Below are 10,192 nucleotides of genomic sequence, written 5' to 3'. Positions count from 1 at the left end.
GCATCTGTTTTTATGGAAAATCTCTTCAGAAAGAAAGACACAAGGAAGTGCATCTGCTGCCAAGGACAGGCGCAGGTTGGAACTGCAAGCGTGGAAACATTATCAGATTAGAACGGAGCAGGCAGAGGCATGAGGTATAATATAGGTTACTGTTTTCCCTCGCTGAAGAGAAAATGTCAACCATGTCTGTAAAGTTGTCGACACGCATCTCGGCTGATATGCCGCAACGCTCTTCTGTGTAGAGCTGAATTGGCCTATTGACACTGAAAATGGGAATTTACTTTTTTGTGCGAGGAGCTGAGTCACAACAAAGACATTTTTAAATGACATTTTAGTATCATATAAAAAATCAACACCACTCAGATCCTATTGAGAGGAAATCTCAAAGAGAAATGCATCAGACACACAAGCTTAAAGAGCAAGCCTTATGAAAAGCCTTTAAACTTGTGTAAAAACTACTGTATAGCTGTTCAGATCTTCAGGGCCTTATTTGAAGAAAAAGGCAAAAAACTAGAGATAACAAATAAAAGCATAAATAACATCAATTTGTATCTTAGAGATGTGTTGTTGACAAAGTCAAAAAGCATCAAAATATGTTTTCGATATTATTTATTTCCAAGTAACAAAGTATTCCCCACAAAAGCTAGTATCTAAACCTAAATAATCCTCTGGCCATTGGAGTGGAATGAGTGGCGAGCCTGTCAGCCCCATGCTGTAGATGATCCTTTCCCCCGCAAAGATGCAGGGCTGGTGGGACAGGGAGAGAGCACAGGTGGGGAGCTGGAAGCATCTCATCTCACTCAGAGAGAGGCAGGTTGGCTTAGCCAGCAGCAGCAGGGTTTAGCAAAACTTGCAAATGCCAGCCAACTACCTATTATTTCAGCCTCTCTTCCATTCTCACTCATTTATTTAGATGAAGTGCAATATTAAAATTCAGCCCTATACACTACACAAACTAACCAATGGTTCAAAATGCATGTTCACATTTAGATTTAAAATCGACAAGAAAACTAAGACAGAAGTGGATTTCAATGGACCAAATGCAAACGTCCTTAAAATAGACTCATTATGGAACTCATTCCATAACTGATGAAGTTTACACAGTTATTGAACCGAACTGAATCAACACTGAACTGATTTCAACTGAATAATGACTGTTTACTGTCGTCCTTAGAGCAGAATCGAATTCTGTTCGCATCAACAAATCATTATTTTCCTGTTTATCCCTGTAAAGCTGCTTTGAAACAATCTGTAAAGCGCTATTTAAATTAAGGTGACTTGACAATATAAAATGACTTAGATGGCCCAAATAAATTAGGAAAATTATGATGTATTTAGTAGTATTTATGATAAATGACTTTTTCTGTGCCAAAATATATTTTATGATCATATTCAGAGCTTCACAGCATTTATAAAAGAACCCTTTAATTTAGAAATGGCCATGAGCTGCAAAAAGCTTCTTTCATAGTAGCACTGAATTCATGCCAAAACATTAGTGAAGATAACATCCAGGTTTTTGGCATGAGTGACAAGGACCCTTAATTATTGGCTAAACTAGGAGCTTGAGGAATATAATACCTTCTGTCAGTCTCATTTGTATGGAAAAAAAAAGAAGCTTTTAGCCATTTTTGCCCACAAGGCAATCTGAAAGATTTATATCAATGATTAGCACAACTGTGTGTCATCAGTATAATAGATGGTATGTGTCAAGAAATACTATGTTTTGAAAAACAGAACCCAAAAGGAGCATATATAAAAGTGATTTAAAAAATGAGGTAAAGAAAGAAACAGAAATCAATAAAGAGATGTTTACATCAGACATCATTATTGTCGGTTAATGCTGGCAATGGAAAATGTAAATAAGAAGTTCTTTAAGTGAATGATTTATCCATAGCAACTGTAACAATTAAGCTCCAGTTGAATGGAGCTGTAGGATCACTCCATTTTAACCCATTACCAAGCTACATGCAGGTTGCATGTAATCCATTTAAAGGATAATTCCGGTATTTAGCACTTTGAGTCTATTTTCTAGTTTGTTTTGGATGAACTAGAGTGGTGGACACAGAAATTTTGACGATGGGTCCTGTCTCGACTTTTTCGTCGACACTTTTAGAATCGCCTTTGACCGCTTCAGAGTGGCTGGTTATGGGCATGCATGAACATGTCCTTAAAACAACCCTTAACGTTCGTTTTCAAAACCAAGTGGTTCAAGCAAAAGACAGCATGTCTTAGTTCTGTGTAACACAGCAAAACCAACGTTACTCGAGTATCAAGAAGAAATAAAGTAACTGATTCCGTTTTCAGGCCTTCCCACTCCTTAAGGTCTCTCCAGTGCTGGAAAGCTTCCCTAATATTAACCTGGTTCTTACCTTTTACCTGATCTTAACCCATCTTTTTAAAGTTATATTCCCCTGGCCTTTTTCTCTGTCATCTCTCTCTTTCTATAGTCGTTCTGCTAATGTCGGTCTTGTGCACTGAGCTCTCTCTCCTCCTCCATGATGACTGTATACTCCCCTTACTGTTGATTGGTTACAAGTGTGTTTCGGTGCTTAGTCCGATCCACTTTTCAACCGCGTTTTTCAAAAATCGCTCACTGTACCTTTAACTTAAAAAATGATCTTGGTACAAATTAAAAGAAGGGATTTCTTAACTTGAGTGCTTTGTTGCAGTTGTGCCCAGATCTTTAGCCACTGCAGCTTTATCCTTTCCACAAAATGTGGAGAAGAAAGAACCATCCTGTCTAGTATTCTGACTATCAAATACATAATAGAGCAGAGCTTGTCAACAGGTGACAACATGCCAAAAAATAACATTGATGAGAATGCTGAGCCTGCAGAGACACCCAACTGTGAGAATCACTGAAACATGCTGAATAACACCTGCAGTTACTAGCTGACCATCATAACTAAACAAAACAGACAAGCTGAAGAAATAATGAAAACAAAACTGGACATGCTAGAAAGCTTATCAAATGAGGTACAAACACAAATTATTCGGCAAAACAGCTTGCACTACAAACACAGCTGGATGAGCTGGGTTTTAAAACATCATAATGCTTAGCTTCCTCTCACTGAATAGCCTAAATCACCCAAACCGCATATTAAACTTAGGATAACATAGAGCTATTCATCGCACATTGACAAGTTTCTTTAAAACTCACTAATGAACTGTCACCATAAATTAAGCAACGTTCTTTTTATGCAAAAATGGTTTTATGCAAAAGCAGAAGCTGACTCTTGGGTGAAATCTAAGCAAATCATTTTCACACTTCAGGCCTGATCTGAAATGTGAAGATGTGCATGCAAAACCAAGATTGGCAGACTGCTGACATCCACAACACCCGAACCGCCACAGCATCACATTTGTGTATTTACAATACGAGGGGCTGCAGGTAGATTTATCAAAACAGCTTCAGAAATGGAATGAGCCTTTTCTAAGCAATGTCACGTCTTTAATCCCAATTGAGTCAGCTACTGTTCAAAGGAATTTAAATGGTTCCCACTTTGAAGATACATCCATTATAGACATCTATCCATTCTAAACCAAGGACATGGCTGGATAATCAAAGCCATACTCCAAAGAGTCTTTTAATAATGTTGCTTGCTTAAAAACAAATCTGATAGGCATATTTTCACTCTGTGGTGGCAACCCTAAAGTAGTTTCTTTTTTATTTTTTTATGAAATGGTGCCTTGGTAAAATGTTGTACCCAACAGTGTTAAATACAATTATAAATACACATTTTACACACATTAATGTTTTTTAAAAAGGACATTATTTACCCTTTTCTTGACAAATCAACCTCATACCTCGATTACACAATACTTAGCTAAAGTTATAAATATAACCAAACTATAACCGAACCCTAACAGAAAACTTTCTTCATGTTTTTTCAATTAAAAAGTTAACTTTATTTTTATGCCATTTTCACAAAAGAGAATACCCCCAAAAGGAGGTTTTGCCAGATTTAACTCACTTCTAGGTACAAATTTGTCTCCAAAATATAGTTATGCGTGCGCGCACACACACACATTCTAAATGTAGCACATTTGATATATACAATCTGATTATTTGTATGAGGCTGGCATTGAATGCACTATTCCACAACCTCATTAAAGTTTCACTCATTAAAAAGACTCATAATGTATTCATTGTGTCTGTGCTCTCACTAATTTCCTTCACACAAACCTATGCTCTAAGTTAATACTGATCATTATTAATTCAATCAATTTTATAATCATTTGACGAGCCAGAGGCTAAGCAAATCTTAGCCAGACTCGGCTCAAGATGCACTCTGCATTGCAATTAGTGCCGCTGAAATCATCGCCCAGTAGAGCTCATGTGCGGCTCTGAGGAGGATGGTCAGAGGATATTGGGATTGCAGCATGGAAAACCTTCAGTGTTGTGCCTAATTACGGTTTTCTGAAACAACACTGGCGGTATACCCAAGAGTTCTTGAGGCCCAGGCCTGAAGACTGAAACAGAAATGTTACATACTCTGCCATAATCACTAGGCTTTGATTGCACTTTCCAAGATATTCTGCAGTTCATTAACCTATCCTTAAAACTCCTGAGACATTTAATTTAATAGAAAGGACATGGCAGTTTGTCTGCCCTGCTCCTATAACTAAAGAATAACAATAATTAGAGGCAAGCAAAAGAGAGATGTAAATCTACTTTTCCATTGCATAGTTCAGGTCTAATTTGCTCCCTCTGGGCATAACATTAGTGTGGGGTGTGACAGGCTAGTCCTTCAGGTCATCTCGCCACTCACAGTCCTGCCTATCTCTAATGGTGCAACAAGAGAAGGTGAGGTGACATTTTCTACCACTAAATTAATTTACCCTCCTGTCAATGTCCAGTCTCCCTGGTGAAATCTGCATTTGGCACCATGCCTTTTTTTATATAGGTGCTGTGCAAGAATTTAAAACAGGTATCTTCAATATTCACCAGCATTTTATGAATAGTGTATGCAAGTGATTATACTAGCAGCTGGATTCCGTGATGTACGCCCACTATGACACAACCACTGACACACATAATGAAGATAAATGAAGCATGATAATGTGTTATCTAGAGGACTAACGTAGGAAGTGTGTGATTATCCAATGACAGTAGACTTTCCTGTACTGCCACTGGGATGAATTAGACACATGTGTGGTTGTAAATATGTGGAAACAGACAGAGTGTGGCATCACTGTATTCGAGGCTCTTCTGACTCAAATGAACCACGATACCATCTGTTAAATCAACAATAGAAAACAAAGAATTATCCATCCATTTTCCCAAAAAGCCAGTCATGGGTATATATACACTACCAGTCAAAAGTTTGAAATAATTACAGTTATTTTAAAGGAAATAAGTCTCTTACGATCACCAAGGCTGCATTTATTTGATATACTGTAGTGTAAATACTGTAATATTGTGAAATGTTATTACAATTTAAAATAACTTTTCTATTTTAATATACAGTATTTTAAAGCATCATTTATTCCTGTGATGAGTGTTGGATTTTCATTAGCCATTTCAGTGTCACATGATCCTTCAGAAATCAATCTAATATATATCATATTCCAAACTTTTGACCGGTACTCCGGAAGTGTATATGAAGAGTTCAGATGCAAAAGCCTCTAAATGCCATCTGACATTTTCTTCTAGAATGATCATTTTTATCAAGCTCATATATTTAAGTTCAATAATTTCACTTAAATGGCAATGCAAATTACCTATTTATTGTCATTTAAGTGAAATTACTGAACTTAAATATACAAGCTTTATAAAAATGATCATTCTAGAAGAAGATTTCAGATGGCACTTAGAGGCTTTTGCATCTGAACTCTTCATATATGCATGTGTGTGTAATTATTTTTATGTATACAGATTTTTATTTGACCACTTTCAGCTAAATTTCCTCCTACCTGCTTCAATAAACTTTCTCAGAATAAATGGGAACAAACTTTTACAAGGTTAGAATGAAAAAGTGTCGTGCGAATAGATGCTGTGCAGATGAGGGGGGCAGATGTTGAATAGTTTGCTAATGTCAGAGGGAGAAACCGTAGCGAGACGTGTGCCAAGGTACACGGCATTAGGAACAGATACAGGTATACATCCAGCCTGGGCACAAGGAGTTGGAACATGTTGAAGTGGACTTGGCACTTGTGCCAGTGAACAGATGTTAATCCAGGACAGATAATTACATCAGTGAGGGAACAGACATTTTTCCACTTAATTTCCGTCTTTTAAAAAGTGTGACTACTCCCAGAGGAACTTGCTGACAGAACGCCCCCGGACCTGTTTCCTGGGAAGGAGCCCAGGGAGGCTAGCGTGCTGTCTAATAGGTGGGCTTCGCTACGCTCTTCATCTCAGCGGGAGTGAAGAGCGAGAGGGTGGGGGAGCGCAGCATGTAGAAGATGGTCCTGTAAACTGTCTCTCTTTGTTCTGCTTTAACACCTACAAAGATACAAAAGTGCTTGTAAGTGCCATTAATACAATAAAACAGATTTATTTTGTCGGATAATTAAATTGTTTCATTGTGGGAGGCTGCCAGAGTTTTGAAATTGAAGTATTTGTTATTTCTTAAACTTCAAATAAAAATGATTATCTGACTTCAAATGAAAATAGATGTAGCTACGTTTTCTCTAATATCATTTTAATTACCCATAAATATAATGAACAACAAATGCCCCTTTCCATGTTGTGTTTTGTTTTCTATAAACATTGATAAAAATAAGCTTTGATCAAGATATTATTATATTACAAGAAGCTTAAAAGGAGTATTCACATACTGCATATGAATAAATAAAATCACTCCACACACACACAAAAAAATAAAATAAAATAAAAACAAATCTTGTTGTTCCAAAATGACTGACTTCAGAAAGAAATTCATACAGGTTTGGGACAACATGAATATGAGTAAAAGATGACATCATTTTCATTTCGGAGGGAACTATTCCTGTAAGCAATTTGATGTGTGTTTCAAATGTAATAAACTTTGTTCATAAATGTATTCATTTATATAAATATATAAACACGAACACACTGAATTAAAGATGCCTCCATACGCTCTTATTAGTAATTAATTCATTTCCTGTGTCCAGGGTGGGTAAACAGAACTTCAGAGCTGTGCTTAAGCCTTAAAACAGTCGTCTCACAAATTAAATATGACGTCAAAGATTCTGCTTGCAGGTTTCATTAAGATAGTGTACTGCCAGTCATGTTCAAGTCTCCGTTATCAAACATGTTGCAACTTAGTTTGCACAACTTTAAATTACATTAAAAAGTAAGTGGGTGACTTCACAGGTTTTATGATAGCAGACAAGGGCTGCGGAACTGCATTAGGGAAATTTACAGTCCTAAAGACATTAGAAAATGTATGGCATGAAACCTAAATTAAACTCTGATCCAGGTAAACTGATGACTGAGACCTTTCATGACCTTGCCAAAGCATATGGTCACCACGAATCCCTGATAACACCTCATCTAGATCGCAAATGTCCTTCATAAACGTCCTCCCTCGTACTGTAAGCGGAGGCTAAGTGTCAAAGAAATATACGGCGATGATACTCAGGGCTCATATATCTTTGCAAACAGCATCTTTCTATCTAATTTACGGCAATAAAACCCTTCCCGGGAGGAGGTTGGAGAGGAGGTGATGTTTATGTTTTTTCCCCCTCTTTTCTTTTACTCAGCGACCAGAGCTAAACTCATTTAAAACTGCCACTTTATTGATTTCCTCTGAGCCGTGACCTGACTCACTGGTCACTCTGGTTCCACTACATGGCTATGGAAGTTATTTGACTAGCCATTTACATCACTCTCATTAAAGCGTGAAGAGAAATTTAATCCCCCTTTCATGCCTTTGTCTAACCTGTGAGGGTGGACTGATGCTGATACAAAGCTTCGCAGTGGAGAATAATTAAGTGCAGTCCCTCCCTCTGTGAGGGAAATGAAGTGTACAGTATTGAACTGTGTTGATGGCAGAATAGCTTCAACCGATTGATTAGGGTGAGAACTTAGTTTAATGTCCTTGAAAAGTGCAGCAGGTAATCCATTGAGTTATTAATCTGTGAAGGGCCACAGAGGGCCACTGAGCCAAAATGGCAGATCTCTCGGGAAATCCCATTATGGTGAGAGTGTTAGTCACCACCTGTGTCACCGGGCAGTGAAAGGATTTCAGCCCTAATACGCTGTAACCCATTTCTTACCTGACCTCAGGTATTATGCCGTTTGACCCTCAGTGTGATAGAGGCGAATTGGCCTGAGATTTGTTTCCTAATGGAATTCATTTTAGGGTTACTTATCGGCTGTTGAAACAGAGTAAGGAGACAAGCACACAGGTGATTGTCAGTGGCCCGCTCAGCCTGGGTGTCACGAGAATGCTTTGCTACATCATGACTGGGAGGATCACTGCAAGGGAACCAGGACAGAAAAAAAAAATAGATTGTGTTTTTTCAGAGCTCAACACAACAATGACAGGAAAAAAAATGAATGCCATAACAAAGCTATTGCAGGATACATTTTCCTTCCAAACATTTTGTAAGTTGCAGATAAAATTGACTTTAGCCTGACACTATATTTGATATCATTAAAATGATGGAAGTTCCCCAGCTGAAGCCCCGAGTCTGGCTAGTCACAAACAGAGAGCTATGACAAATTCATTTAAAAGTGGTGCAGGTGGCAGAGGGAGGGCTGACGATTGAGAACTGATCTCCCCACTGCCTAATGTCAGGTTAGTCCATATATATATATATCTGCAAAATCTCTCTCTCTCTCTCTCTCTCTCTCTCTCTCTCTCTCTCTCTCTCTCTCTCTCTCTCTCTCTCTCTCTCTCTCTCTCTCTCTATATATATATATATACATACAGTCAAACCAAAATTTATTCAGACACCTTCAACATTTATCACATTATCTCAGTTTATTCGCTATAGTTTAGAAAATGGTACTATAATATGACGAGTTATCAAACCAGTTCCTTCTGTTAGACTTGCTAGACCTTCTGTCTCACAAATGAATTAGGTTAAATAGCTGTCAGCTGTTAAATTTAAGTACACAGTTAAATAATTCCCATTTAGGTCAACCAATTACCAAGCAATGCTTAATTTTGTTCAGTCTGTGGTGTAAAAAGGTCGCATTAGCAATTAAAGAAAAAAACAAGCAAAACATGGTCAGGTCAAAGTGTCTGAATATTTTTTGGTCCCAAATGTTTATTTTACTGGAAGTCCACTGTATGAAGAATTGTTGGGTATAATATGTCACAGTTTACTTTAGTTTGCTATCCTCACTTACATAAATTAACTATAGTGTCCTACACCCACTAGTAAAAAAATATCAAAAATGATATCTGGTGTCTGAGTAATGTCCTCCTGGGACCCAGGAATAGACTTTTGTCCACTGTAGTGGACATTATATTTTAGTGAATTTCTCTGACACCATACATGCCACACTCTCAGAAAAAAAAGGTACAAAAGCTGTCGCTGTAGTGGTACTCTTTAGGTACAAAAGTGTACTTTTTGAAAAGGTACCGCCACAGCGACAGCTTTTGTACCTTTTTTTCTGAGAGTGCACATGTCACAACCTGGGTGTCATGTAAAGAGCACATTCAGAAGAAGAAGATCTGACTGACTGCATTATATTTGTACATAAATGGAGGGGATTGACAAAAAAAAAGAACAAAAAAAAAGAAAGAAAAAAACAAAAATACAAAGATGGGGTGGTGAAGGCATGCAGTTAAAACAAGTTTAATCACTACTACAAACCCATCTGCAGAGGTGAGACACCCTTGCTCGATTGGCAATTAGCATTTAGATCAGGTCTGACAAGCGACAGTCTGATGTGGGGTTTTTAAGCCACGGGTGAGTAATAGTTGAACTCCAGGCCAAATAGTCTCAAAAACAGCAAAGTTATTTAATGTTTGGAACAATCTCAACAGCAATGTGAGCATATGCCAAACATGAACAAACTGCATTGGCAAAAGTAATCACTGAAAGTCTAAGCTCACTAACATGAACAGCCGACCGCTTAACAGAATAGGTGCTAAATGGCAGGAATGTACGGCCTCATAAATTATCACCAAATTGCATCACCATTTCTGTGAACCTGTCACAACAAAATCTGCATTACAGCAGCTTCACAAACTAAAATTGTTGGCAGTACTACCATTGGTAAACCACTTGGACAAAACATGGACCAAAT

The sequence above is a fragment of the Squalius cephalus genome (assembly GCF_949319135.1).
Source record: "Squalius cephalus genome assembly, chromosome: 14".
Classification (NCBI taxonomy): Eukaryota; Metazoa; Chordata; class Actinopteri; order Cypriniformes; family Leuciscidae; genus Squalius; species Squalius cephalus.
Note: the sequence above shows the minus strand (reverse complement) of the source record.